A 7,836-nucleotide genomic window follows, 5' to 3' on the forward strand; every position below is an offset into this window, starting at 1 on the left:
TTCTAACTTTTCTAAAAAACCTGTTTTTAAAAGGTTTAAAACATTTCGTGCCTCTCATGGTGAAGAGGCTATAAAAAATCACATGTGGCCAGACAGCCTGTCAGACAGGCTAGAAAAGCTTCAGAGGAGTTTGTAGATTGAAACACTCTTGCGACGCCCAGGAGTTTTTATTAACTGGAGCTCTAAGTTAACTCCATCTCCGAAAGAGGTGGTGGGGAACAGCTCCCCGTAAAGTCAGAGGTGTAGGTGGGAGCACAAAGTAGTAAAGTAGGCAGGCTCTGGTTATGGGGGTAGATGTCCGAAAATTTCCAGGGGGACTCCTGAGGCTCGATCCCGCCTTTGTGTATGTCGAGCCTCCTTCCTCATGACCTTTGTCACGGACAAAGCTCCTCATGCTGGCTTCCGACAACCTGTCACACCTTATGCTGTATATAGATATTGAGCTATTTCCTCCAAATCTCCTAAAGGAGACAGAGGGATGCTGAAAGACACTTTCCTTGTCACTGCAGGAGCATGCAGGCCAACAGATGATGAGGTCCCAGGACAAGCAGGGTTCTAGAACATTCTAAAGATGAGCCAGAAGCAGTGAGAGGAACAACAAGGTGCTTTTGCACAGCACAGGGAACTATATTCAATATCTCATTCCGATCTATAATGGGACAGACTCTGAAAAACACTAGACGTTGTGTATATGTGTAACTGAATCACTGCTGCATGGCAGAAACTCACACAACAATAGAAATCAATGATAGTTCCATTCTGTTTTTATAAAGCAGTAAAAGGAAGCCAGGAGGGCACCAGTAACCCTCAACAGAATGAAAAGAACTGCAGGACTCGGCTCCCAGTGTGGTGTGTCTCCCTGCCACACACACATATACCTCAGGATCCCACCAGCCATGTGGTGACCTATCAGCAAGACACACGGTAATCTGAGGTCAGCGGGCGCTCTCACCCTGCAGGGAACCAGGGGCGGGGGCGCAGAACTGGAGTCCAGAACCACAGTGAATTCCTCCTGCTACTTTATGTCTCAGATGAAACGCCACTCCCCTGCTGTGTCTCATCAGAAGTAAATATTCTCAAGACACAAGTCTACCATTGCCCGGAAGCTTAGCAACACAGCTCACACCATGCCCAAGGTGCCCTTTGTTCAGAATCCAGGTAAACTCACTTCACTGTGTCATTTCGTGCTTCAACATTTTTAGCAATTTCCAGGGAGTTAAAAACAAACAAACAAACAAACAAAACAAATCTTACATGATTCCTGTCTTGAAATTCAACAATACTGACGCAGGGACTGTCTTGGTGGTCCAGCGGTTAAGACTCCACCTTCTAAATCACAGAATGTTGAGTTCCATGCACGGTCGGAGAACCAAGATCATGGGTGGCCTGGAGCAACTAAGAGCTGACACAGCAAAAACAAAACAAAACAAAACAAAATACTGATGCCAACCTAACATTCAGGCCAAATACCCACATTTCTGCTTAAGGCCACACTGTTCACCCTTCCATATTTATTTTCATCCTTCAAATAGTTTAATCCAAATAGTTTATTCCATTTAATCCAAACAGTTTTTTAACTAACCCAAATATTTTCTTCCTCTTTACTTTCTGGCTTTTGGTATTTAATCCAAATAGTTTCTTCCTCTTTACTTTTTTGCTTTTGGTAATGTATACATATTTGTGTTCTACATTTGTCTACCTCACAACATTTTATAATATAATTTTTTCAATTGTTTCATAAACAGATCCCTTGAAGAAAGTTTATAGTAAGTAAGTAAGTAAGTCAAAGTTGCTCAGTCCTGTCGCTATTTGCAACCCCATGGACTATACAGTCCATGGAATTTTCCAGGCCAGAATACTGGAGTGGGTAGCCTTTCCTTTCTCCCAGGGATCTTCCCAACCCAGGAATCAAACCAGGGTCTCCTGCATTGCAGGCAGATTCTTTACCAACTGAGCTATCAGGGAAGCCAAAGAAGACTTTATGCGAAATAAAGCATTTCTCAGTTAGCTGAAATATTTCAAAGCACCTACATTATGCTTGACAGAGGATGAGATGGTTAGATGGCATCACCAACTCAATGGACATAAGTTTGGGTAAACTCCAGGAGTTGGTGATGGACAGGGAGGCCTAGCGTGCTGTGGTTCATGGGGTTGCAAAGAGTCGAACATGACTGAGCGACTGAAGAGAACTGAACTGACATTATGCTGGCAAGGAAAACGATAATTTTTAGTCTTTATTTGGGACAGAATAGAATTTGTTTTCTCTGTCACCATTCACCACCACTGCTGTGAGCACCTCATTTATTTTCAGGGACTCCAGCCCTCAGCTCCATTCTCTGAATGTATGCCTTGTTCTAACATCATTCTTTTATTTGCTCTGGTGTAAAAGGGCAGTTCATAAATACATTTTGAAAATTTGGCAATAGGAACTGTTTCATGCCCTGCTACACATCACCTCCAAACTACTGTAAATAATAATAATAATAATTTCATTTAGGTGTCTATGTGGGTTCCTATTCCTCAAGTTGTTTTGCTAGAAGAGTCTATGGGAACATGTGTACCTGGCACTCTCTATAACCCTGAGCTCTCAGGTTTCTGCACCACATGAAAATAAAATAAAAAACTGAGTACGGATAGGTGGCAGGTCACAGGAGAAATGCAGCCAAAATCAAAACTTACTAAATGACAATGCAACTTTGCTGACTGAAGCAGATAGTATCGTGTGGACAGACACACGTTCAGGTGTTAATCATAAAACCCTCTTCCATTTTGCACATAAGACTAATGGAAGAGACATTACTCAAAGCCCTTTGCAATACAAACAGACTTCTTATCGATTGAAAGGAAGGTTTATACAAATGCTCTTAAATATAATAATGAGGTACAATAAAAAGTGTGACCAGGGAGACAGACCACTAAAATAGTTTCAAGAATTTAAAGTGAAGTAGCTGCAGTTTAAATAATGAAAGTGTTAGGCAGCAAACAGGAAACAGGAAACATGAGCCACTAAAAAATATTTTATCTTCAAAAACTATTTTCAAGGTCTTTCTCCCAGTTGACAATATATCCATCTGATACTATGGCATTGTGGATCTATGGCACGGTGACTACAGCCGTGAAATTAAAAGACACTTGCTCCTTCAAAGAAGAGCTATGACAAATGTAGGTAGTGTGTTAAAAAGGAGACACATTACTTTGCCAACAAACATCTGTGTAATGAAAGCTATGGTTTTTCCAGTATGGCTGTGAGAGTTGGACCAAAAAGAAAGCTGAGCACCGAAGAACTGATGCTTCTGAACTGTGGTGTGGGAGAAGACTCTTGAGAGTCCCTGCAACTGCAAGGAGATCAAGCCAGTCCATCCTAAAGGAAATCAATTCTGAATATTCATTGGAAGGACTGATGCCAACACTGAAGCTCCAATACTTTGGCCACTGTATGCGAAGAGCCAACTGATTGGAAAAGACCCTAATGCTTGGAAAGATTGAAGGCAGGAGGAGAAGGGGACAACAGAGGATGAGATGGTTGGATGGCATCACCAACTCAACAGACATGAGTATGAGCAAACTCTGGGAGATGGTAAAAATGAAAGCCTAGGGTGCTGAATTCCATGAGGTTGCAAAAAGTTGGACACAACTGAGGGCCTGAACAATACAATAGCAACAGGATTGAGTTTAATCAGTGTGCATCAGTGTACTCTTAAAGTTTTCCAGGAGTTAAGGAGTAAGGATGGAGAAGGCAATGGCATCCCACTCCAGTACTCTTGCCTGGAAAATCCCATGGACGGAGGAGCCTGTAAACTGCAGTCCATGGGGTCACTAGGAGTCGGACACGACTGAGCGACTTCACTTTCACTTTTCATGCATTGGAGAAGGCAATGGCAACCCACTCCAGTGTTCTTGCCTAGAGAATCCCAGGGACGGGGGAGCCTGGTGGGCTGCCGTCTGTGGGGTCGCACAGAGTCGGACACGACTGAAGTGACTTAGCAGCAGCAGCAGCAGCAAGGAGTAAGGAAGGTGCAATCAAAAAGTAAAAGCCACTCGCGATTTTAGTAAGAAACAAGTGAAGGAACACGTCTGTCTCATCACGTAGTTACCCTGTGCGTGTGTTGTGAGTGAGATAAAAACATTTAAAAGCTATGTTCTAAGTGAATGACAAGTATACATGTTATATTATTAATTACAGTCACCATACTGTTCATTACCTCTTTCTTTAAATCACAGGATCTCTTCAGGTAATTGTAACTAAACAAAAACACCTGATTGCTCAGTCAGGAAAGAATCTGCCTGCAATGCAGAATACCCGGGTTCAATTTCTGGATCAGGAAGATCCCCTGGAGAAGGGAATAGCAACCCATGCGAGTATGCTTTCCCAGAAAATCCAATGGACAGAGGAGCCTTGTGGGTTGTAGGTTACTGTCCATGGGGTTGCAATAGTCCGACACTACTGAGCGGCTAAATAAAAACAGCAAAGGATTCATTTAAGTCAATAAAGCTTTGTGTTTGAAACTGGGTATCTGCTTATGTTAAGGACTCTGCAAGTCTCAAGCATTTACTCCATGAGTATTTGCTTTAGGTTCAAAACGTAGCAAACATAATACTGTAATGATCTATACATGGATGAGTAGTCTTATATTCACAAGTTTGTGAACCATGAACACTTAATGCTTATGACACGAACTTGTTGAAAGCTAGTCATATGACCCTCGTTTTTCAATTGTCTAATTTAATGCCGTCTCAAACACAAATAAAGAATGGGGGCCAACAGAGGAAAGCAAAAATGAAACCTGTGTGGGGTACAGAAATATACACGCAGACTGTGCATAAAAGTACAAGGGAAATTCAGTGGAAAATAATAAATTTGTGGAGCAAAGTTGTTGTAAAAACTGGATATCCATTGGCCAGAAAAAAATAAAAAAGAACTTCATTCATCACTCTGTGTTTTAGAACTAGCACAGAGAGATTTATAGACCTATATGTAAGACCTAGAGCAAGAAATGCTCTAGAGGTAAAGCACGGGAGGAAAGCTCTGTGACCTAAAACTAAGGTTACTGATGACAAAATACACCTAGGCAGAGTCACTCACTGGAAACAGTACATTAGTAACCTGATCTTGATCAACACGGAAATGTTTACATACCTCAGGGATACCCTTAAGGAAGGGTAAGAGAAGCCTGTGACCAGGGGGAAAAATATTTGCATATCTTCTATCTGAAAAAAGGACTTGTATCCAAAATACATTAACAATCTTCAACCTTTAAAATAAGGAAACACATAACCTACTGGGTCATGGCCAAATGACTTGCAGAGACACTTAATCAAAGAAAATAGACAAATGGGAAGTACAGACATTATAAGATGTCTCTTTATTTCTTTAAGTGATGGAAGTTACAACTGTAACTGGATGCCATTGTGCACTTGTTATGATATCTGAAAGGAAAGCAAGTGGTCACATCAAGTCCTGGCAAAAATCTGGAGCCAAGGTAGTTCCATTTACTGTTGGTAGGACTCTAAAATCCTAAGGTATTGAGATCCAGTACTTCTACCCCTAAGTGTCTATCTAGGAGATAAGATGGCTGAGTTCATGACAAAGATTTGTCTAGGAACCTGTATCCATCAACATTTGAATGGATAAATGGAATAAATCCACACTTTCCCTGGTGGCTCAGAGGTAAAGGACGCATATGCAAATGCTGGAGGTGTGTGCTCCATCCCTGGGTTGGGCAAGTTTCCCTGAAGGAGGAAATGGCAAGCCACTCCAGTATTCCTTCCTGGGAAATCCCATGGACAGAGGAGCTCGGTGGGATAAAGCCCATGGGGCTGCAAAAGAATTGGACACACTTAGTGACTAAGCACCCACATATCACTTTGCCCAAGCAAGATAATACATACAGGAGTAAATGGGAACACAGTCTACAAAAAATAAAGAAGATTATTAAAATAAATATGCTAAGTGAAAGAAGCCAGACACACACACACAGATTCAATTTTTGGGAAAATTCTAAAGAAAAAATAATTTATTTTGGTTTCAGAAAACTGAAGACTGTGTTCCCAGGACTGGGTGGGAGAAGGTTAAACGGGGAACAAGGAAGGATGACCAAGGAGCCCAAGGATAGTTTTGAACTTGACAGATATGCTCGCCATGTTGATTAAGGAAAAGATATCACAGTTCTATTCATCCAAAGCTTATCAACTGTACCCCTAAAACATGTGAACTTTTGTTGTATCTCAGATAATACTTTTAAAAGCTCATCTTTCACTTCAGCTCTAGAGTTCAGTTCGGTTATAGAGGTTCAGTTCATTATCTGTATCTTTATACCTCTAATCAATATCTATCCATTTACTTTTTTTTTTTTAATTAATAGGGCTGGCGTCATCCTGAGAGCAAACTGAGAATTATTTAGAGAGAGTTTACCCATGGTTTCTTTAATCTAGGTTCCCTAATGCATGGATAAGTTCAGGAGGAAGGTTGAAAGAGCATGGATATTAGTATCAGGAGCTACATGTAAGGCAGAAATCTTACCCACTGTAGTGAGACTAGGTTATATCCACAAGGCAAGATGAAATTGTAGAGATGAACTTGGGAGGAATACTTGAGTATGGTAGGAGATCAGAATTTTCTCCTGTTGAAAATATGAAATTAAAATATAACATTCTAAACATAAAGAAGTCATAGTGTACACACACATACACACACACATGAGATACTATGCAACCATAAAAATGTTGAAATTTTGCCATTTGCAGCAACATGGATGAACTTTGAAGGCATTCAGCCTAGTGAATAAAGTTGAAGAAAGACAAATACTGTATGATATCACATGTGAAATCTAAAAAATCAAATAGGCTAGTGAATATAACAAAAAATCAGCAAATACACAGATACAGAAACAAATTAGTGATGGGTAGTGTGGGAAGGAGGGGAGGGGTAAGGTAACAAGCAGGGAGTAAGAGGTAGAAAATACTATGTAGAAGATAAACAGTATACGAAGATATATGGTACAACATAGGGAATAAAGCCTATATTTTATAACTATAAATGGAGTATACAAAAATTGGAAGTCACTATATGGTACATATAGTACCATAGCATCTACATATAGATGCTAAAGCTGACACTCCAGTACTTTGGCCACCTCATGCGAAGACTTGACTCATTGGAAAAGACTCTGATGCTGGGAGGAATTGCGGGCAGGAGATAAAGGGGACGACAGAGGATGAGATGGCTGGATGGCATCACTGACTCGATGGACGTGAGTTGGAGTGAACTCCAGGAGTCGGTGATGGACAGGGAGGCCTAGCGTGCTGTAATTCATGAGGTCGCGAAGAGTCAGACACAACTGAGCAACTGAACTGAACTGATATGGTACATCGCTAACTTCTATAATATTGTACATCAACTGTACTTCAATTTCCAAAACAAAACAATATAGACTCCTCTGAGGGATGCCCTGACAAGCAATTCCTAGTAAAGAACCCACATGTTAATCTTCATAAACCAGAAAGTACCGCCTTTAGTTGTTGAACATAAGCTTAAACTGACCTCTTGAATGCTAAACAAATAACACGGCAGTTGGGGCTATGAGTCTTGGACTGTTAGTCCCATTTCGGAATCTGAGGATATAAAAGAATATAAGTATCAGTGTTTTTGAAATATTTCATACATCCTATGCGTTCTCATTTATTCTGAAGGCAAATGTCCAGATCTACCTAAGCTTCTTTTTAAAAACCAAAGATTGCAAAAATGCTCAGCTGCCAACCAGGATATAAGAAGATAATGCATATGCAATCAAGGTTTTGGGATTAACCACTGTTTGATCATTATGTTATTCACCAAGA

The 7,836-nt window shown here is 40.7% G+C and overlaps 1 long non-coding RNA gene across 1 annotated transcript; it reads right to left on the reverse strand.

The window, feature by feature from the left end:
* Window positions 1-323: 323 nt before the first annotated feature.
* Window positions 324-7,628, reverse strand: LOC113887527. The gene is made up of 3 exons (XR_003509752.1): window positions 7,541-7,628; window positions 6,521-6,620; window positions 324-1,402 (listed from the first exon to the last, which is right to left on the reverse strand). It is a non-coding gene; the product is annotated as an uncharacterized LOC113887527 (long non-coding RNA).
* Window positions 7,629-7,836: the final 208 nt, after the last annotated feature.

This window comes from Bos indicus x Bos taurus, chromosome X (assembly GCF_003369695.1).
Source record: "Bos indicus x Bos taurus breed Angus x Brahman F1 hybrid chromosome X, Bos_hybrid_MaternalHap_v2.0, whole genome shotgun sequence".
NCBI lineage: Eukaryota > Metazoa > Chordata > Mammalia > Artiodactyla > Bovidae > Bos > Bos indicus x Bos taurus.